The sequence below is a fragment of the Neofelis nebulosa genome, chromosome 7 (genome assembly GCF_028018385.1).
Source record: "Neofelis nebulosa isolate mNeoNeb1 chromosome 7, mNeoNeb1.pri, whole genome shotgun sequence".
Lineage (NCBI taxonomy): Eukaryota > Metazoa > Chordata > Mammalia > Carnivora > Felidae > Neofelis > Neofelis nebulosa.
Genome location: NC_080788.1, coordinates 48,493,366 through 48,516,207, shown reverse-complemented (window position 1 = coordinate 48,516,207; position 22,842 = coordinate 48,493,366). Strand labels below are relative to the sequence as shown.

The window sequence follows — 22,842 nt, the reverse complement described above, 5'->3', positions numbered from 1 at the left end:
CAAAGTAAAGGGGAATGTTAGGTAACAAAAACAACAGATGTCCATTATAAGGAATTAGTATTAGCACTTTGTCTAGGTCAAAGGACTAAAGATATTTAACCTAGGAAACATGAGACTGTGGGGCAGGGGTGGTAGAAAAGAAAGCTATTTACAGATATTTTAAGTTTGTCATGAGAAAGAAGGAAAAGAGTAGGTCTTGTTCTTTCTAGCCTAAGTGATAATAATAACAATATTAGTAATATTTACTTGTTTTGAATAAACAAGAATTTCATTCCTAGTGTTCAGCTTCAACAAAACTACTTAATTTATTACATACTATTATGTTATCACAATTACAAATTATGTTACTAATAATAACAATTTATCATTACCATAAGCTAACATTAATTAAATGCACACATTATTTTGTCTATTCCTCAAGAAACTCTATGAGGCAGGTACTATTATCATCCTCAGTTCACAACTGCAGAAACTGAATTATTGAGGTTAAGTACCTTGCCCAAAGCAACACAATTAAGAGTAGAGCAAGGATTCAAATCTAGACACTTAAAATACCACAGATTCCAGCCATACACTACTTGCCTCCACCAGGAACAAGACCAAAATTACAGGGAGGCAGATTTCATCTCAACACAAGAACAGAACAATTCATGGTTAAATATCAGGAAATGAGACGAACTCAAGGTGTGATAGATCACCAAACAAAAATATGAAAAATTCAAGCATTATGTAATCGAAATGGTCACTTTCCAAAATCCCCAAGGATCCTTCCAACCCTAATATAAACATACCCATCTGGCATAGATATGAAAATGTAAATTTTTGCCTAGACAAAGGGGATTTATTATTTCAGTGAATGTTGAATTATGAAAAGCCAATTTGGTATTATGAAAAGTCTTTCAGTAATCAAATCAACCATTCCCAAATATTTTCTAGAAACTCCAAGTTCAATATAATAAATGAAGCAAATGGGTTGAAGTTCAACATTGAGGATAATTGAGGATAACTGAGGATAAAAGCAAGTAAATTCCTGAAGAATAAGTAATAGTTGATAATTTTAATTAAATAATATAAGTTGAATTTTAATAAACCTGTTTGATGTCAACTCCCCATGATATCAAGATCTACTTCACAGACACTGACTCAGAGCAAAATCCCAAATATCAAATCATGATAAACCAACTGTTCAGATTTTTAACATTTTTGATGACACAAAAATCTTTAAAGTAGTATCAATAAGTAGAAGGCCTATGCTTCAGCAGACTGCTTATAACTATAAATCAATCTAAATCAGCAGAGTCATTAAAAGCTTCTATGTGAAAGGAATCCTTCATAAAAAAGGGTATGAGGAATCAATCTCTTTTTGTACCACCTCCATTTCATCCAAGTAAAATTTCTGCTAACCCTGATCCAGGCTGCAATCCATTTGCTCTACTTATCACCACCCATTCTGTCAGTCAAAACTAACCTAAGCACCACAGTACAGCTACTACCTTTTCTACTGCACACACTGTATTCTACTGACAATCCGGATACCCCTCCCCTATTGCCAAAGCAAATTACCCTTTCTTCATTTACATTTTCCTTATCTTTCATCTATTTTAACTCAATTTCTTGAAACCTCCTCCTCAAATATTTTCTATATGCCAACAGACTGTTTCTCTATCTACCTGCTCCAATTTAACTCAATAGATTCTCCACATTTTCTTGCTCCTTAAATAGTGCAAAATCAGGTTTTTCAGAGTTTAGTCTTCCGCCCTACACAAATTGTTACCTAAACAACAGATCTAATAAATTTCATTGTCTTAGGTTGTCAGTTCTCAATAGCAGGGTATAAAATCATCAAATATTAACCTCCAACCTTGACTCCCCTACTAAGTTCCCGCCTATCATTTCTTAACTGCTAAAAACTACTATCTGGGTATTTAAACTCACCTCAAACTCGGTATTTCCAAACTGAACATAACTTCTCCACAAAAATTAGTCCTACTTCATGATTCATAACAGCCAAGAAGTGAAAACAAGCCAAATGTTCATCAACTGATGAATGAACAAAATATGATATATCCATACAATGGAGTATTACTCAGCAATAAAAAATGAAGTACTGGTACATGCTACATGGATGAACCTTGAGAACTTTATGTTAAGTGAAAGAAGTCAGTCACATACTGTTTGATTCCATTAATATCAAATGTCCAGAACAGGCAAATCCACAGAGACAGAAATTAGATCAGTGGTTGCCAGGACCTGTGGAGTGGGGAGAGGCAGCTTAACAGTACCATTACCTGAAAGTTAATGGTCTGAAAGCTGAAAGTACTACCTTGAGATTAGACGATTTTGATGATTGTATAACACCATGAATGTACTAAATGCCACTAAATTGTATACTTTAAAATAATTTAAATGGTGAATTTAATGTTATGTTAACCTGACCTCAGTTTATAAAAATTAGTTCTACTTCTCTTCTTCCACCAATAAAACTGTCATCATTCTGACCTTGAGTCCTTAAAAGTGTTTCTCAATATTCCCCTCTTTTATTCATCATATCTAATCAATCAATTCCCCAGTCCTATATAGTCTTCCTTCAAAATATTTTCTACAACCACCCTTGATTTTCGATTCACTACATACTTGTTCAGGCACTTAGAACCTCACATCCATAGTAAGATTTACCGTGTAAGATTCACTTTATATCAGCCTCTCAGCATCCAGATCTATATGATTTCATCCATTTAACATAGAACCACCAAATTAACAATGTCATAAAAAAATGTTTTCATTGTGTCATTTATCAATTCCAAACTCCTCAGTAACACTCCACCAATCCATGCAGAGCTCGGTTATCCTAGTGTCAGAAGCTTCTAGAATCCAGTGAGGTACAGAACAGGCCAAATGTTTTAGAAACTGTCATTTCCACCAGTGGTTGGTGCTGCCAGGCTGCAAGGCTAGTCCTATACTATCCAGCTTAAGCAAACAACATGCAATCCTGGGATTACAGGGCTGAGGTTTGAATTAGGTAAGACCAAGGCATCATAGCCTACAAAATTAACATACAGCATTAGGCATCCAGTAAGTATTACAATAAATGAAATGCACTTTTTGAGATTCAATTCCTTCATCTGTAAAGGGCAGATGATGATAATACCATCCATCTCAAAAGGCATTTATTTTAAAGATAAAATATGATGTATAAATTTACTTTATAATATATAAAATACCACAATAAAAGACTAGAAACACATCTCTTGTGTTACAACTCCTCAAATAAACACAAATACTAACAATGTAGTGTCAAAAAAGTAAGGCCAATTTTCTTATTTACTTTTTGTCTATTCAACAAAGTTGAGAGCTCTATTACTTATTTTTAATCCTAGAACTTAATAAAGCCATTTTGTTTATGAGGGCCTTCCCATCAGCAATCAACAATCCTGTATAAAGTCAGATAATCTTAAACCCTAAATGGAAAAAGCAAAATAAGTAAACAAAGTAGGAGATAGGGATTACCTATACCCAAAACACTCAGACCCCTCCCAAGAGCTTTAGGCTTCCCTTCTCAAACTTGCCAAAGGTAACAATTACCCACAAAATAAGGAAAACACAGGGGTAAAGCCTAGAAGCAAGGAATATATTATTTCATAGACTAATGATCTTTGCTTTGGTTAATAGCCCTCAACTGAAAGACATGCAAGTAGCGGTCATGCTGAAGAAATCCCAAACCTGGCAAAAAAAAAAAAAAAAAAAGTGTGTCTAATTAATTTCTAAGGATGGAATCTTAGAAGTCCACAAACCCCAACCTGAAATATTCAAGATATATTAATTTACTTAAAAATGACTACAATAGGGGTGCTTGGGTGGCTCAGTTGGTTAAGCATCCGTCTCTTGATTTTGGCTCATGTTGTGATCTCATGGTTCACGAGACTGGGCCCCACTTCAGGCTAGCACTGGGCATGCATCCTGCTTAAGATTCTATCTCCCTCTCCCTCTGCCCCTCCCCTGAACATATGTGGGGTCTCTCCCTTAAAAAATAAAAGAGAAAAGAAAAGAAAAGAAAAAAGAAAAACTTTTAAAAATGATTATAATAAACCCATTACATATTAATATAAATATTTATGTGAGAAGTATTTCCCAAAACAAAATATTTAGAGAGGGGTGGCATTGTTTTATATTTTTGCAAAACCCATCAATATCTGCCTTAATAAAGACAGCTGTATTTTCTTATCTGCTTCTACATTTAATCTGTTGCACTACATCGTTCGGTTGAAAAATCCAGCCTCACAAGATACGTAGGTGGTAGAGAGAGGATCTTGTATAACCCTTGAAAGCACCTCAGGTCCCCAAGACCATGGTTAGAGAACTGCTACACTACATTAAACAAGTCAAAGCCTTTGTTTAAAAAGGAGAGCTAAATTAGAGCTGACCAAAAATTTGGTATATACCAATCCCAAGGAGTAAAGTCACAATTTTAAATAGTTAGGGAATATTAAAGTGATGAGCACAACATTAAGAAAAAGCATTTATTAAGCAGTAATTATATATAAAGCATTGTATTTAAAAACACAAAGATGTAAAATGACACAGCATCATTCCAAAAAATCAGTGTTCATCACCATATAATAAACCAGAAAAGCAGAAATGTTTGCAATGAAAAATAATTGAAATAAGAAATATTTTTTATTTAATCCAGTTCGCCAAAAGGCCTAAATATTACACCCTGATTCTACAGGGTTTCAGTTAATCATTTTTTACTATAGAGGAGCTCTGAAGGTAAAGTTGGGAAGTAATGGAAGAAAAAATGCTAACAACAAAAATATTGTGGAACAGACACGTCAAGGAATAACTTTTTAAGTACTACCTGCATTCATTAGAGATGGAGTGCAAACTGCTGAAAAACCTATCATGGTAGTAGATGGAGAGGCAGGCAGGTTTAATGTGTTAGAAAGGGGACACTTTATATATCTGAAGGTCCAAATTAACCATTAACCTTCAATATACCATCAGAATCCACAGAAACAATTTTAGTTTATTTTCTTTCTCGGGTAGTTCTAGTTGTAAAGATTGACATTTTATGGCTTTTATTGTTTCCTAGAAATCTTCAAACAACACCTTATTACTTTTAAACCGAATAAAACTCATTGTATTTGACAATTACTATGTGGGTCTACAGGATCCTTTTATAAATCTAAGATACATTATGCGATCATAGTGATTTTATTCTTCTTACATCTTGAAATAATTTGCTAATTCCATCATTCTGGGTATTATTTCACCACTGATAAACAAATATTCCCACCTATGCTTACAAAAGAAAATTATAAATAAATAAGAAAACATAAGAACGATTTAACTGCCTAGAAGAATAATGCAACAGTTAAGTAAATCATCATCTTTCACTCTTCTTATCTTTCAGTTTTCTTATTGTTTTGCACAAAATATTGCATGAACTTTCCAAAAGATGACTGAAGACATTATCTTTGTAATCTGTGTCGAAAAGAAGAACTTTACTTCTACCCTTTTATGTTGTTGTACCTGAGGGCCCATGAACTAAACTAACAAAAAAAAACAGATTAACAGGAGAAAAAGCACAAAATTTTTATTAACATTTACACACACAGGAATTCACAGAAAAGAAGTAAAACTCAAAGAAGTAGTTAAATTCAAGGTCTCATATACCATTTTAACAAAGGAGAGGGGATTAGGGCTTTGAGAGACAATAAATCATGGGAAATAACTAGGAAATACATGGGAGAACTAATGGAAGATAAGGGTTATTTTCATTAGGTCTCTTTATGCAAACTCATCTTGGTATCAGCTCTCCATCTCAAAGTGGTAAGAGTCACTCTTTCCTACTAAGGGGGCCCGGGGTGGGGGGAGGGGGATGTCTTCACAAAGGGATATTTATGCCTTGCTTTCAGGCAGATAACAGGAGGACAGAAAACAATTTTTGCTTCTTTTAATTCCAAACTGCTGTCCACTCAAAATAATCCTTAGCTCAAAGTGGCATATGTTAGCACAGCATACCCTGATCCTTTTCATATGCTTTTATTTTAGTCTTCCCTAAATACAGTTAAGAACTCAGAACTTTTTATATTCTGCCCATTATGGGACAGAAGAAAACTGGCAGAGGACACATTTCACAATTATTAAATGAACCTGAAAATGAATGCAAAGATAGACAGCAAGCACCTTAGACTCTAATGATGAAAACACGGAAATCTCAGACTAAATCTTCAGATGAGATTAACCTGATACAGTTCATAAATGGACAAATGTTAAATGCGGGTGTATATAACGATGACTAAAAGGACATAGAAAATGCGGAAAATTTTTTTAATTCACTGGATTGGTTATGCTAACTGATATCTACAAATCCAGAACTGAAAATATCTGGCAATTATGAAGCAAAGATGGCCATCAATGCTTCAACAAAATTAAGACTTATGAAAGGTTTCAAAAAATTCTTCAAGTATTGCATATAATGATGCACATGCAAAAGAAAAAAAAAAAGCCCCAGAATGATAAGAACTTATCAGAAGTATTTGAAATCTGAAATCAGTATTTACAAGATAAATACACTCCAAGTTCATTCATGTATGACAGCTGACCAGTAGTTAGTTACATTCAAACAATGTTGCCCATTTCAGGTACACACACTTTCAAACCCTGAAAAACATTTACTAAAAATCTGGGCAACACAGGACAGTGAATCATCCTAAACTTGAAAGATGCAGATCTACACAGATTCAGAAAAGGGTGGGAGCAGAACCAAGAGTAATAGAAAAATCACAAGAATGGACAAAAGAATTTTAAAATTCTGTCAGAAATACAACATGTGACAAAATTTTTCTAAGTTTAGAACTAGGTTAGTATTATTATCCAACAAGAAATTTTCTTGATTTGGCAATATCAGGAAGAACATGGTTGAACTATGAATTTTCACAAATAGGACATAAGAAAAAGTCAACTGCACATAATCTGGGCTTTATACATATTTGATGACTCTTAACTATCCTACGAAAAACTATTTTTCTCAGCTCAATGCATTCTCAAGCATAAATGAATTCAAAAACCCTTGCATAAATTAACATGAAGAGAGATGTATTATAAAAAGAATACATGAGAGGTAGATATGCTCATTAAGAGGGTTAGAACTTGTATTTGCAAAGGAATGACTTGAAAATGATAACCTATGACTGACAATAGTGCAGGGAATTCTTTCAGTGTATGGGGAAAGCTTCAATTACAAAACCATAAATTGCCAAGAAAAATATTTCTCATGCAACTAGGAAAAGAACTTGCAGAAACAAGGAATTTTGTCTAACCCTTCAACCACAACATTCTTTTGCACAGGTCTCAAAGTGGGAATAAAGGAAGATATTCTTCGTGTGCATACCAAAAATTTTAAAACGTGCATATCCATTGTAGTATGTGGTATATAATTAAATGCATAAAATATATATGTACAGAAGGTACAATTTAAACCTAACGAAGAGTAAACTATCAGTAAAATACAGAATGTGGGTTATTTTACAGGACTACTGGTAGCCTGGTCTCAAAGGTCAGTGTCATTAAAAAATAAAAAAGAGGGAACTACACTAAATTAAAAGAAACTAACACAAACAAATGTAATGCATGACTGGATACCGGTTCCAAAATAAATCACTAAACAGAACATTTTGGGGACAATAGGAGAAATGTGAATACGTACTGTGTGTGTGTATATATATATATATATATATATATATATTAGATTGCAGGGATTATTCTTAACTTTAAGTGTGCTTATGGTATTGTGTTTATATGGAAAATTGGCCTTATTTTTATGACACATAGATAGACACATCCATCCACAGTACTTAGGTGTGAATTGTGGTATTTGCAGTGTGCTCTGAAAATGTTCACCAGAAAGAATTTAAGATAGGCACTTAAAGCAAATGTGACAAAGTGGCAACACTGTTTAAACTAGGTGGTAGGTTATGTGTGTCCAAACAGACTATTCAACTTTTCAATATGTTTGGGGAAAAAAATAACATCAAAACTTAATAAAAAGTTGAAAAACTAAGAAATGAAGTCTAAAAAACAAAAATGTAAAAGAAGGAGCAATTGAATAATATTTCTTAAATTTTGTAGGTGAGCCTCCTTGCTTCTCCTCACTCACCTTATTCCCACAGACAAAAAAAGAAATATAGTGAATTGCGTGCGCACTGAGGTATCAGAAGTCCTAAAGTTCTAGAAATGGTTCTATCACTCCTTAGCCATGACCTCATTAAAGATGTCTCCCTGAGGCCGTCTCCTGATCTTCAAGATGGTGCCATAAACACAGACCAGTGCAAAAGGGGTCTTCAGGTACAAATAGATTGTACCAATGGCAGACACAAATGCAAGATAACAGTTGTAACGGTATTTATACTGATGTTTCGAAACATCAAGAGCAAAGCAGCCTAACAATTCTCCAAGCAAACCAGTGCCTTCCTTGGCACAGCAAGTTTCCGCTTAGGCAGCCTAAGTTGCCACTAATCCCCCGAAAGCAGGACTTCTCACAAATGCTAAGAGGGGGCTTTTGTACTTTAAAACTCTACTCCGAGGCTTCAATTTTATGCTTAATGGCAATAAAAGATGTCAAATTCTTAAGACCCAGTCCAAATCTCAAAACAATAAAGTTTAAGTCCACAGAATTTTTAAAAAACCAATCTTTGCAAACAAAGAGAAACCCTTGGACCAAGGTCTCCCGTGCTTGCAGAAGCGGGTCCGCTTTGACGTTTCTCCTCTCTAGCAGATTTCTCCTTAAAAGCCTTCAAACTTGACGTAAGTTGGGAAGAACTTCCATCTCTAGAGCAAGATAAAACCTCAGAGTGAGCTCATTCTTTATGTCTCATTAAGTGAAACCTGAAAGCACGGTCAGTAAATTGTGTACCCAACTCCACGTTTCTCCTCAGGGCCCTTCTGCAGACAATAACGGGACTTCAAGGGCAGAGCAGGGAAAGTCCCTTTGACAAGAATGAGGGTGTGAGCGTGGAATGACTGGTCACCTGGGGGCGAGGGGTAGGGCAGCAGACAGGGGCCCTAGGGCCCTGGACGCCTGGAAGTTCGGGACCCCCTTTGGTCTCTGTCTACCACTTTAGAGACTCCGGGGAGCGTCGTTGTGAGGGAGGCATGGGTCCCCGCCAAACATCGGCACAAAATGTACGGCGGACCAAAGGGAGTAGTCTCCAGAGGAGAGCCAAACCCAAGCTGGGGCAAACAGGCGCACAGGCCCTGGAAGGCGAGATGGAGGAGGCGGTGGAGGAGGCGGAGGAGGAGACGGAGGAAGAAGCGGCGAAGGCCTGCGCGGCCCCGGCCTGCCGCACCGAGCCGCCTGCCGCAGCGAGCCGTCTGCCGCGTCGCGCCGGGATCCCTCCCCCGCGGGGCCGGCGCAAGATGGCGGTCAGGCCGCCGCCGCGCAGCCGGTCCCCTCCCCCGCGCCCTGGGCGCTCTCGGCAAACCGCGCCGGCCTCGACACCCCCGGCCCAGCGCCCCCGGAGTGAGGCGGCGCAGGCCGCGCGGGAGGGCCTCTGCCTGCTGCAGCGCGGGGCGGGCGGGGGCGGGGGGCGCTTACCGTGAGCGGAGCGGATCGGCCTGACTGGGGCCCTGAGGAGGAGGAGAAAGAGGAGGAGGAAAAGGAGGAGCACGAAAAACTACACGGCGGCAACGGCGGCGGCTCCCATTGCGGAGCAGCAGATGAGCCGTGGGAAGGGGGGGGGGGGGGTGTTCTCGTGGAGCCGGCGCGCTGCCTCATGGGTAGGCTCCGGGTCAGCCTTCGCGCGTCCGGGCTCCCTTTCTTCTAGCCGACACGGGAGGCGGGCGCCGGCATGTGCGTCGCACCGCAGGCCTTCGAAGGCCGCGGCGCCCCACCACGCGCTGGCCGCGGGCGAGGGCTAGGGCCGGGGCCTGGCGAGGCTGTGAGAGCCCGCCTGCTTGTCGGCCCGGTCGGGCCAGCTGTCTCGAAATTGGGGCTGCACCGGGTCTGAAGGCATGGGAACGTGAGTTCCAGGTCCTCCCTGTGTGTAGCAACTAGTTCTCGTCAGGCTTGGAAAGAAAGAACGTCTAGGAAGAGAGGCGCCATTACAAAGACTGTTCCTGAGGCGCGAAGACGTAAACCAGATGAGAAGTCAAGACAGGTTCTTTTAATAATTGGCTAATTTCGCCATACTTTTTTCAAACCTGCGATTTTAATTGTGGCTCCTTTAATTCCTGCCATATGGATGCCTGTAATAACTTAAAAAAAGAAAGAAAGAAAGAAAGAAAGAAAGAAAGAAAGAAAGAAAGAAAGAAAGAAAGAAAGAAAGAAAGAAACATGCATTTACAAGGACACTTACCAAGATACTGCTTGCTACACACTATATTCTGATCTGTAAGAGAAGTTTCCTCTCCGAGTTGTTCTCACAAGATCAATGTATCTTCATTAGACCCTTGAAACACACAGACACAACACCAATCACTGTGCAAACCCATCACTGAATTGTACTAATTCTCCCTATTTGAATTAGTTTCTTCTTTTTCATCCAGACTGCCCCCAGCTTTTCTTTGGTGTTTAGCATTACAGTCACTTAATTATTGGTTACCACCCCCAGATTAATCTTACCCAAAGGCCACCTGAATTAACCCTAGAAGACCTGGAATGGCTACAGGTAACCATGACCTACTCTTCCCCCATCTGTGCCAGGGAGAGTCTACCCAGCTTTCTCTTTTCTTCCTGGCCCTGAAAGTCAACTTTGTAGGAAAAGAGAATAATTAAAACAACAAACTGGGAAGCTGAAAGTTAAAAAAAATCTTGGTGTATTATTCTTAAATCGTTATATTTCAAATATACTTCTAGTGGTTCTCAAAGCATTATGGTATGAAAATGAACTTAGATTTCACTCTGTGTTCTATAGTTTGGTCCTCGGTTTAAAGAGACAGAAACTTAATGTTGTTAGACCCTAGAGCTAATTTAAATCCAGGGGATGATTCATGCCAACCAAACTTAATACAGACTGATATACAAACCAATTTATCCCTCTTTTTTTTTTTTCCCCCTTTCGTGAAAACCATAACTGCTCTGAAGACCAGAAAACCTGGTTGACACATTTTCACTCAAAGGAAACATTTATATGAGAAGCTACATTATAAAGGATGTCCAATGAGTATGGAATCAACACACATGAAGTAATTTAGATTATTATTATTATTAATTATTATTTTGACTACTCCATCCTTAAAACTCCTCCCTTGGCTTGTAGAACATGACTCTCTTGGTTCTTTTGACTTACTATCATTTTCTTAAGAGCTTCTCTTTCTCTGACTTCTATTTTCTGCCCTTTTCCTTATATACATACTCTTTAAATATCCTCACCATACTCATTCTCAAGTGAGATCATGCTCCACACCCTTCCCTGACTGTAGTGGGCATAGGTGATTGCCCAGCTTCCATTCCACCACTCCATTGTATCCACCTATACAATTTGGATGAAATAACCACTATCCAATTCCAAGAATGGTCCAGTCAGCGTAAAACTATTATAATTACTACCCTTACCTCCCTTTGAACCAGTTTTGGTTTCATAAACCAATTAGAGCAAAGCCCAGGATTTTTGTTTGTGGGCAAAAGAGAAGTTCTTTCCTTCTCTGAATGCTATAGCATTGGCATTAGAATGTGAATACTGGTAGAGTTATAACTTTTTTGTCCTTTTTTCTACTGAGAAGAGCCAACTGAGAATAAAGCTAACAAATGGAAGAGGAAGGGCTGGGTGAATCAATCATAGGGAAAGGAAGTCAATCCCTGAGAGCATCACAAGCCTCCAAACCAAACCCAACCTGAACCCCCTGCTACCTCTAGACTTCTCTATTATATGTGCCAATAAATTTCCTTTTCTGTTTAAGTAGAAGGGATCCAGAATAAGACTCTGTGGCAAAAAAAATTATTTTTAGCTGAAGGCATTTGAGTTCCTGCAATCTCTTATCTGCCTAAAAGTGGAGCCTCCCAAAAGAACTCAATTGTCATAAATCTCCTCCCAGGGAGCAACCAGGGAAGATTAGCTCTTATCAAGAGAGACAGTGAGAATTGTCACCACACCTAAACAATCATTATCACAAAACTATCATATCTCCCATCTATTCTCCTACGGGCCCATTTATCTTTCCTAAACGTCATTTGTTTTCCCATAAGTGCACTTTCTCCCCCACCCCTTTCCAATAAGTCAATTGTTTTCATGTAAGTGCCCTCTCCCCTCCCCTTCACCTATTTAAATTGTATATAAGCCCCAAATTCTAACCACTCCTTTGAGTCACCTTTCTTTGTAAACCCCCCTACAAGGTTTGTGATTAAATTCTGTCTTTTCTCTTGCTAACCTGTCCTTTTGTCACTTTTACTCACAAGCCCCTGAAAAGTAAATCTAAGAGAATAAAGAAAAAGTTTGCTCCCTGACAAAGCCATTTTAAGTGGACTTTCTGTTACTTGCAAGTGAAAGCACCCTAACTGTGACAGAGACAAATATTCACCATCTTGCATACCCAGGAAACCCACATTTCCTAGCTCCTTCTATGTCAGGCCATGTGACTGTTTCTGGCCAGTGCAATGTAGGCAGAAGCAGTGATTGCCCAATCTAAAGCCTGACCCTTAAAGCCTCCAGTGATTTGTAGTTCCTTTTTATTTTTCACACATCAGTCAGCCACATAACAGAAAATTCTGAGGAGCTAAGGAAAGGCAGTAACATTAGATGGAAGGACCCTAGTTCTGTTAATAATTGCATGGAGCACATCTAATACAATGATCTTCATTCTACTGATGGGAGCAAAACATAAACTTTTACTGGGTTATGACTGAGATTTGAGGGTTGTTTATTACTAAATCACTAACCTTGATTAATAATAGAAACAATGGCCTACCATAACAAAAAATCCAAATAGGTGGCATTAGTTTAGCATAGCAGTCATGTGGAAATTAAAGAACCATGTAGTAGGCTGGATAACCAAAAATTCATATTAGGCAGGGGCTAAGCTGTTGCCTATAATACCTTAGAAGGCAGATTGGTATAAGTACATATTTTCTAGCTTTAAGGGAAGAGTTGAGAAAACAATATTAATTGTAGATGTTGGTGACTTTTTATGTGATTAGCAAGATATTACTAGAAAGAGATTAGCATGGAACCAGTTTACAAACAAATGAAAGGAAATAGAATCCAGCATTTGGAGGTCTTGCAGAGTTTGAAAACACAATGCTCCTAGATTCAGAAGAGGAAGAGCTATGATTTTAAAAGGCTTTGAGCAAGGAAACCTCAGTAGGATTTGAACAAAATGACTCAGCCCTTAGGAATAGATCAGATTACACATGTTGTTTCAAATCGTATCTACTGTTTCAGATAGCCTCAAAGTAACAGCTATTATTTGTTCCCCAGCTTTACTGAGGTGTAACTGGCAAAATTGTATTATAAAGTGTACAGGATGATTTGATACACATATCCATTGTGAAATTATTACAATTAGGTTAATTAACACATCCATCGCCTCACACAGTTACTTTGCATGTGTATGGTGAGAAAGTTTAAAATCTACTCTCTTAGCAAATTTCAAGTATACAACACAGTATTAGTACATCAAATCCCCAGAATGTATTCATATTATAATTGAAAGCTGTGACCAGCATCTCCCCAGAGTAGCAACTGTTAAATTGAGAGTGAGATTTGATTAAGAAAGTGGAGAAATAAGGCATCTTTTAGAAGTATGTCCCCAGGGGCAATATTGTTGGTGCTTCAACCGTTACTCTCAGATATCTACCCACTTTTTTGGGGGTGCTCCCTTTGCCCCAAGCTTCACTGCGCCTTCCAACAGCTAGCATCTGCAGCTCTTTTTCAGAGGACTACACTTAGGCTCTTGGAGCCACTTTTCCTCCCATCACAGAGACTGAAAATACTTGGGAATTTATACCCATAGGGCAAGCTCTTAACCAAGAACTGATAAATGCAGGAGTGTGAAAGTCCTAACTCCCTTGTTGGGTGAGAACAACTTGGAAGCATGACTCACACTCCAGAACTCCCCTGTAGGACCAGTGCATCCCTACCCCAAATTCATTATGTTAAAACCCTAATCCCCAGTGTGATCGTATTTGGAGATAGGGCCTTTCGGAAACAATGGAGACCTCTCTCTCATTCATTCTTTCTCTCTCTCTCTCTGATTCTCCCTCTCCCTCCCTCCCCCACTCTCTCAGGATACAGCAAGAAGGCTCCACTCTACAAGCCAGGAAGCAGGTTCTCACCAGGCACTGAGTCTGCCACAACTTGATCTTGGACTTCCCAGCCTCCAGACTGTGGGAGACAAATGTTTATCATTTGGAGAGCCTGGGTGGTTCAGTCGGTTAAGTGCCTGACTTCAGCTCAAGTCATGATCTCATGGTTCATGGGTTCAAGCCCTTAATTGGGCTTTCTGCTATCAGCACAGAACCCACCTCAGATCTTCTGTCCCCCTCTCTCTTTGGGACCCTCTCAAAAATAAACATTTTTTTTTTTTAAAAAAGAAGTGTTTGTTGTTTAAGCCACCCAGTCCATGGTATTTTTGCTATAGCATCTCAAACTAAGACAGTGTTAGTAATGCAAACCTCTTTGTTCCCTCAGCCATAGAGATGGTAGCTGATTCCTGTAGTCACCACCTCCATAATATTTAGTGTTATCTTTTTGCTGTTAACAATTCTTTATTTTAAATTCTCTTTGTATTTAGGTTAGTAGTTAGGAGATAGTATGCTTCTATCTCCTAACTGGATCCTTAGTGATACACTTGGCTTCCTCTTCTTCCTTGTCCTGCTTTCCCCACTTGTATACAAAGTTCTGAATAGTCAATTTTCACAAATCCTCTTCTCAGGATCTCCTTCTGGGTAACTCAACCTAAAACAGTCTCAGAAAGAATTTTGGGTGTTGTTAATATTGAACTGACTGGAAACAAATGGATCAGAGGCCTACTATAGTTTTGAGAAAACTCTACTGTGAAAGTAACTAGGCACCTAATCTAAAATTATTTTTAATTTTAAAGCTGTAAAACCATCTTTGGTTGACCACTAGCCTCTTCAAGTATGAAAGCTATACAGTCTCCAGGGAGAGCAGTCTAATTCAGATATGGCCACGGAAGATTATAAACAAGGAAAACTTCCCAAAGTGTAGAGCCAGAGGAAATGAAGAAAGATAATATCCTGGTTAACTTTACATATTGACTTGACTGGGATAAGCAATGCCCAGTAAAGCTGATAAAACATTATTTCTGGATGTGTCTATGAGGGTGGTTTCAGAAGAGAGTCCCATTTGAATCAGTAGACTGAGCAAAGAAGATTGTCTTCACCAATGTGGATGGGCATCATACAATCTGTTGAGGGCCTGAATAGAAGAAAAAAGGCAGAGGGAGAGTGAATTTACTGTCTCTGCTTGCGCATCTCCTCCTGCCCTCAGATATCAGCACTCTTGGTTCTTGGGCCTTAAGACTCAGGCCAGGACTTAAACCATCAGCCCCCCTCATTCTCAGCCTTCAGATTTGTACTGAATATGCCACTGGCTTTTTTGGTTCTCCAGCTAGATGTAGATATAGATACAGATATATAGAAATAAAGATATGTATCTGTCTCTATATTTAACACCTATTGATTGTTTCTCTGGAAAACGCTATTACAGAGTATCTCACCAAAAGAAGAATTAGAGCTTAACACCTAACCAAGGAAACTTCTTCACCTCTGGTATAAAGGGCCTTCAAAAATGTCTTGTCATCAGGATTTCAGAATTGCTATAAAGGTGTAACCACTTTGTCTCACATTCTGCTCCTTTTCTAACAAGAGTGTCTTTTGTAGTTATCCTCCTTCACTTCTACCATTGTATATTGAGTGTAAATCTTGTGGGAGGAGTGGATTATATGCATTAGCTCATAGGTCACCAAACTGAGAAAAGTCACATCTAGAGCTGATGAAGAAATCTGTGCACCATCTGAGACTTTAAGCTAGACACAATGGCTTGATGGGACTCTGGATTATCACCTTTAGACATAGGTTAGTGTAAGGGAGGAAAAGAAGAATACGTATTTGGGACCAGAAAGGTGGATTAAGACAGAGATAATCACTTAATTTTCTCCTTTGAACATTTCCCATCCCTTTTACATTCAAGTGGCAGCATGTAACTAGTTCAGGACAGTATAATGTAATCAGAAGCAATTTACATCAATGCTACTGAAGTGTGGTTCAGAGACCAGTATTGTTCCATGATTTGTTTGTTTTTGGTCCATAACAAGGTAAAAATAGCAAATGAAAATATTTAGAAACTTATATAGAAATTGGACATTTTCACAACATCTTTGTTGTCTTTTACAAAAGTAATAGTCTGTAACAGATCGGAAAGTTTTTAAAAAGTGGTCCTTTGCTACAGATAGTTTGAGAACCTGTATTCTAACATCACCTCTAGCCCAGCCTCTAAAACTTCTTAACATTCTTCCCAGACCTTTTTGTTCTTCAGTTGGTCAGATGCAGAGGATCTACCAGAGTACTTGAAGCCCTAGAAAATAGTGGAGGTACGAGGTAGAAGTAACCTGGGGTTTCTGAATGATTGATCGAAGAGAAACAAATCCCCAAAAAACACATCAATATCCACTAGACTATATAAGGTGAGTGAGAAATAAACTTTAATATGTTAAGTCTCTGGGATTTGGGGGTTATTTTTTTGAGTAGCTAGTGTAAGTTATCCAAATACAGTGTTACTGACTTTTCCTATGACATTGACTTTTATATCTATTTTCATTATTCCTCAATTTATATCCTCAAAGCACACCCCTCCCCAAAGCATCAGAGCCATATATCTCATCACCTAGTTGACAATCCCACTTGGATATCCCACAGGACCTAAAAACTCAACATTACTAACACTTAATCCTTTATGCTCCCTCTTTTTTTCTCTATTCAATTTTGTTCAGCCATAGCGCCATCCCTCCAACTTTCTAATCCTGAAATCTTGGAATAACCCTCACCTTCTCCTTCTCTTGTCCCCATCATAACCCATCAACCCTGTACCAACTTCTGAAGGTTCTACCTTCATCACATCTTTCTAACCGTTTCCCTACTTTTAATTTCTAGTTCCTCTACTCTACCTCACTTGAGTGAGAAAATCTTCCTTTGTACACTCCTGCAATTAATTTCTTCCAACATTATAAAACACATTTCTTTTTTTTTAAATTTTTTAAATGTATATTTATTTTTGAGAGAGACAGAAACAGAATGTGAGTGGGTTGGGGCAGAGAGAGAGGGAGGCACAGAATCCCAAGCAGGCTCCAGGCTCCAAGCTGTCAGCACAGAGCCCGACACGGGGCTCGAACTCACAAGCTGTGAGATCATGACCTGAGCTGAAGTCGGATGCTCAACCAACTGAGCCACCCAGGCGCCCCTATAAAACACCTTTCTAAGAAGCAAATCTAACTATATAACATCCATGCTTTAGAAATATATCAATTTTTTACATAGCCCTTAAAGACAAAACTCATGCTCCTTAACATGATGTGCTGGATACTGTGGATTGGCCACTTCAATTTCCATTCCACTCGCCTTCTAATTGGACATGATAGAAAGCTAAACAAAACACACAAAAAAACACAACTATACTCTCCATACAGCCTTACCAGTAGAGTTCTAGATGTGTTAGGTTCTGCAATTTGATGCACCTGCACTAAATTTGAGGTCGAAGCCATCTTCTGGCAGCAAGGTTATTAAGATGTGACTGTTAGAGGCAATTGCAGCAGTTGAGTACTAGTGGTAGTATCTATTATATATCTATAACTGCAGGTTTGTACCTTTTGACTCCCTTCATCCATTTAGCTCAGCCTCCAATCTCTGCCTCTGGTAACCACCAATCTGTTCTCTATATCTATGAGTTTGGTTCTTTATTTGTTTGTTTAGATTTTACATAAAAGTGAGATCATGCAGTATTTGTCTTTCCTTGTCTTATTTCACTTAGCATAATGATCTCAACGTCCATCCATGTTGTCACAAATCACAAGATTTCATTCCTTTTATGGCTGAGTAATATCCCATTATATATATATATATATATATGTATATATATATATATATATATACATATATATATATATATATACTTATCACATTTTCTTTATCCATTCATCTGACAATGTACACTTAGAGTCCATATCTTGCCTCTTCTAAATAATGTTGCAATAAACATGGGGTACACGTATCTTTTTGAGTTAGTGTTTTTGTTTTATGTGCACAGCACCCAGAAATGGAATTGCTGGGTCATATGCCCATTCTATTTTTAATTTTTTGAGGTATCTCCATACTGTTTTCTACCGTAGCTTCACCAATTAGCATTACTACCAACAGTTCATAAAGGTTCCCTTTTCTCTACATTTTCACCAACATTGGTTGTCTTTTTTTATAATACCTAACAGATGTAGGTATTACCTACAGATAATACCTTCCCTAATGATTAGTGAATTTGAGCACATTTTCATATACACATTGGCCACGTGTATGTCTTCTTTGGAAATATGTCTATTCAGATCTTCTGCCCATTTTTAAATCAGATTTTCTTTTTTGCTATTGAATTATATGGGTTCTTTATATATTTTGGATATTAATCCCTTATCAAATATATGATTTACAACTATTTTCTCCTATTCTAAGTGACCACATTCTTATGTAACATTGCATTTATAGCTAATACAGTATATAATTAGCGTTAGTAGTTATTACAAAAGTCAGTCTATATTGTAATTATTGTCTACTGCTCTCTACTAAACTATATGCTTGTTGAGCACAGAGACTGTGTTTCATTAGTCTTTACCTTTTCAGTGATTATCACAAAACCTATACCAAGCCTCAATGAATGTTTGATTAATTAATAAACAAATATGTGAACAAATGACAAACATTCTAAAAAGCTGCATTTTTTGGTCTATTGTACCATATAGGAAACACGTAGAACATTTCTTTATTAAATCATTTTTTCTTCAGTCAAAATATAATAAAATTTATTAGATTAAGCTGGATTGAATTTTTGTGCGGTAATACAACCATACTTTCCTGAGACTATTCCTTTTTTATTTTACTTAGAGTTTTAGGTGCTCCTCAATGAGGTAAATACACAGGTCCAATTCATAAATATGTTTAATGAATTTCATTTTAATTTCCTTTCCATAACTCCTCAGTTACTAACTTACACACAAACTTCAACTACTTCTGTGGGTAGTTGGTTATTTCCATTATGTATAGATTCTACTAGTTTCATTTTTAAATATTAAACTAATCCTTGTTTTCAAATTTGGGCATATTTGCTAGTGTCTCACTGTTCCATGATCCAAATACCTAACCCACAGCTGAGACATTGTTAGATGAATTTGACATTTGTTATATTAATAGTTTCCTGAGTATGTAAAATTTTGATGTGATCATTTTGACTAGGGAACATTTTGGTACAGACTAAAATAGAAACTCACACTTTTTTTTATTTTGATAAAATATTCAAAATTATTTTTCTCAACCCATTCCTAAGTCTCATACAATTACATCTTCAGTAGGAGTAAAGATCTGGGATGTGATGAGGCTTAGAGATCAAGTGGGGTAAGGAATGAGGTATAAACAACAAAATTGAGTTTATGTTTTGTCATGATCATGACCATTTTGATGGCTCTGTAACAATTGCATCAAACTGGCCATCTCAAAAAAACAGAATTCAGAGCTATGTATATGTCCTGTCTCCATTTCTAAGTGTAAGCTCTAAAACAGTGGTAGAGTACTAGATCATAAATAGGCTAACATATTTGGGTTATTATAAGTTAGTAATTATAAGTGATAATATTTGTAAGTGATAAGCAGGTAGAACTATGTAATATAATCTCTAAATATGTTGACTCAGTGACACATGAACAGCATTTAGTCATGAAATAAAAATATAAAACATTTTATCCAAAATATTTAATAATGTACATAATCATAGCCATGCATCATAATAAAACATAATTGATAAAGAATTTACAAAAGCGATAATCAGTTTTTCCAGTTTATTGATATATAATTGGCATATAATATTGTATAAGTTTAAGATGTATTCCATAACTATTTGAGATATGTATATATTGCAAAACTATTACCACAATAGGTTTAGTTAACATCCATTACCTCACATACATTTTTTTCTTATGATAAGACTTTTAAGAAATAATCTCTTAGCAGCTTTCAAATATTCAATATAGTATTGTTAACTGTAGTCACCTTGAACATTACTGTTTTCTATACCTCCAAAACTTAACTTATAACTCAAAGTTTGTACCTTTGAATACCTTCACCTATTTCCCCCATTCCACTGTCTCTACCTCTGGCAACCACCAATCTGATTTTTGTTTCCATGAATTTGGTTTTTTTTTAGATTCCACATAGAAGTAAGACCATGTAGTATCTGTCTTTCTCCGTTTGACTTATTTCACTTAGCATAATGACCTCAAGTTTCATCCATGTTGTAGCAAACGTCAGGATTTCCTTCTTTTTTAGGGCTGAGAAATAAATCCATCCAGTAATGGACATTTAGGTTGTTTCCATGTCTTAGCCACTGTAAATAATGCTGCAACAAACATGGGGTGCAGATATCTCTTCGAGACAGAGATATCATTTCATTCAGATATAACCCAGAAGTGGAACTGCTGGATCATATGGTAGTTTTAGCTTTAATTTTTTGAGCAACCTCTATATTGTCTTCCATAATGGCCAGTTTACATTTCCATCAACAGAATATAAGGGCTTCTTTTTCTCTATATCCTTGTCAGCACTTAAAACTTGTTTAATTTTATAATAGTCATCCTAACAGGTGTGAAATGATATCTCATTGTGGTTTTGATTTGCATTTCCCTGATGATTAGTGATGTTGAGTGCCTTTTCATGAGAGAGAGAGCGCGCACATGCGCAGGGGAGGGGCAGAGTGAGAGGGAGAGAGAGAGCAGTCAGCACAGAGTCCAACATGGGGCTCTGGGGCTTGATCTCACGAATCAAATCCTGACATCATTACCTGAGTCAAAATCAAGAGTCAGACACTTAACCAACTGAGCCACCCAGGTGCCCCTGGCATTAATTCTTCTTTAAATTTTGGTAAACCCCACGAGAAAAACCATCTGGTCCTAAGCTTTTCTTTGTTGGGAGGTTTTTGATTATTGATTCAATCTCCTTACTCTTTATTAGTTGATTCAGATTTTCTCTTTCTTCATGATTCATTTTGGTATGTTAAATGTTTCTAGGACATGCATTCATTTCTTCTAGGTTGTCTAATTTGTTGGCATATAATCATTCATAGTAGTCTCTTATGGTTCTTTATATTGTGATATCAGTTGTAATGTCTCCTCTTTCATTTACAACTTTATTTTTGAGTGCTCTTTGCTCAGTCTAGCTAAAGAACCAACTCTTTGTTTTGCTGTTTTTGTTCATCTTTTCAAAGAACCAACTCTTAGTTTTGCTGATCATTTCTATTGTTTTCCTGTTTTCTATTTCACTTATTTCTGCTCTAATCTTTCTAATTCCTTTCTTCCGCTAATTTAGGGCTTAGTTTGTTCTTCTTTTTCTAGTTCCTTGAGGAGCAAAGTTAGGATGTTTATTTGAGATCTTCCTTTATTCTTGATGTATACATTTATTGCTATAAACGTCTTTCCTCTTAGAACTGCTTTTGCTGTATCCCACAAGTTTTGCAATGTTGTATTTCCATTTTTGTTTGTCTCAAGATATTTTTTAATTCCTCTTTTGATTTCTTCTTTGATCCATTGGTTGTTCATGATTGTGTTGTTTAATTTCCATGTATTTGTGAATTTTCCAGATTTCTTCCTCTTATTGATTTGTAGTTTTATACCATTGTGGTCATAAAAGATACTTAAGTGTGATTTCAATATTCTTTAATTTGTAAGTCCTGTTTTGTGACCTAACATAAGATATATCCTGAAGAATTATCTGCATGAATTTGAGAAAAATGTATATTTTGCTGCTATTAGATGGGATATTCTGCATATGTCCATTAGGACCATTTAGTCCATAGTGTTGTTCAAATCTACTGTTTCCTTATTGATTGTCTGAGAGTAGGGTATTAAAGTCCTCAACTATTATTGTATTGCTGTTTATTTTTCCTTTTAGTTTTGTTAGTATTTGCCTTATATATCAGGTGCTCTGCTGTTGGGTGCGTAAATACTTAGATAATTTTTGTTTTTAAATGTATCTATGTAATGCTTCGTTTCATAGAATCATAGGCAAGATTCTATGTATGATATGCCTTAATCTGGGAGTAGATTTCAGTGTAGCCAGAGAAATGGATGAATTACGAATTCTCTGGATAGTCCTCCTTAGTGATTCTTTCATCTAAGCTTTAAAAAAGAATAGTAAACAGCTCTGAATTTGAAATTAACCCACCTGAGAAACACCTAGAATACAGCTATTCATGTCACTAATTAAGTACAGAGCCTTATGTTTTAATAATCACTAGAGCTGGGGGGTAGCTTTGACATTTTCTGGTGAATATTAGAACATGCAAAAGATGCCTGTATAAAAAGTCACCCCACCTGGTACTTGGGAGTTGTGCCAAAAAAATAAAGCACAGGAATAAAGATGAAATTGTCTTCAGAAAATAATTTGTGCCCCCTCTAACGTACTGAAAACTGGGTAACTGATATTACAGAGTTCCACACCATAAAGCATGGCAGCAATAATTTTGGTCTGGAAAATGTTAAATACCACCACCACACTTTGCATTAAAATTTGTTATACTAAAATATCCACAGAGCATCAATATGTGAATACTATTAATTTGTTATTATGGAATAGCCCACCTG

General features: G+C 37.2%; 1 protein-coding gene across 13 annotated transcripts in view; it reads right to left on the bottom strand.

Annotated features, from left to right (window-relative positions):
• ZNF280D (zinc finger protein 280D) overlaps positions 1 to 22,842 on the bottom strand; it is a 320,006-nt gene that overhangs the window by 137,036 nt on the left and 160,128 nt on the right. For 8 of the 13 annotated variants that reach the window (XR_009264122.1, XM_058737624.1, XM_058737629.1 and 5 more), the window contains exon 1: positions 9,596 to 9,730. The exons of the other annotated variants lie outside the window; for them this stretch is intronic. The gene's annotated coding sequence lies outside the window, so the exon portion shown is untranslated. Of the gene's footprint in view, positions 1 to 9,595; positions 9,731 to 22,842 lie in introns of those variants that run through there. 13 annotated transcript variants of the gene reach the window in all.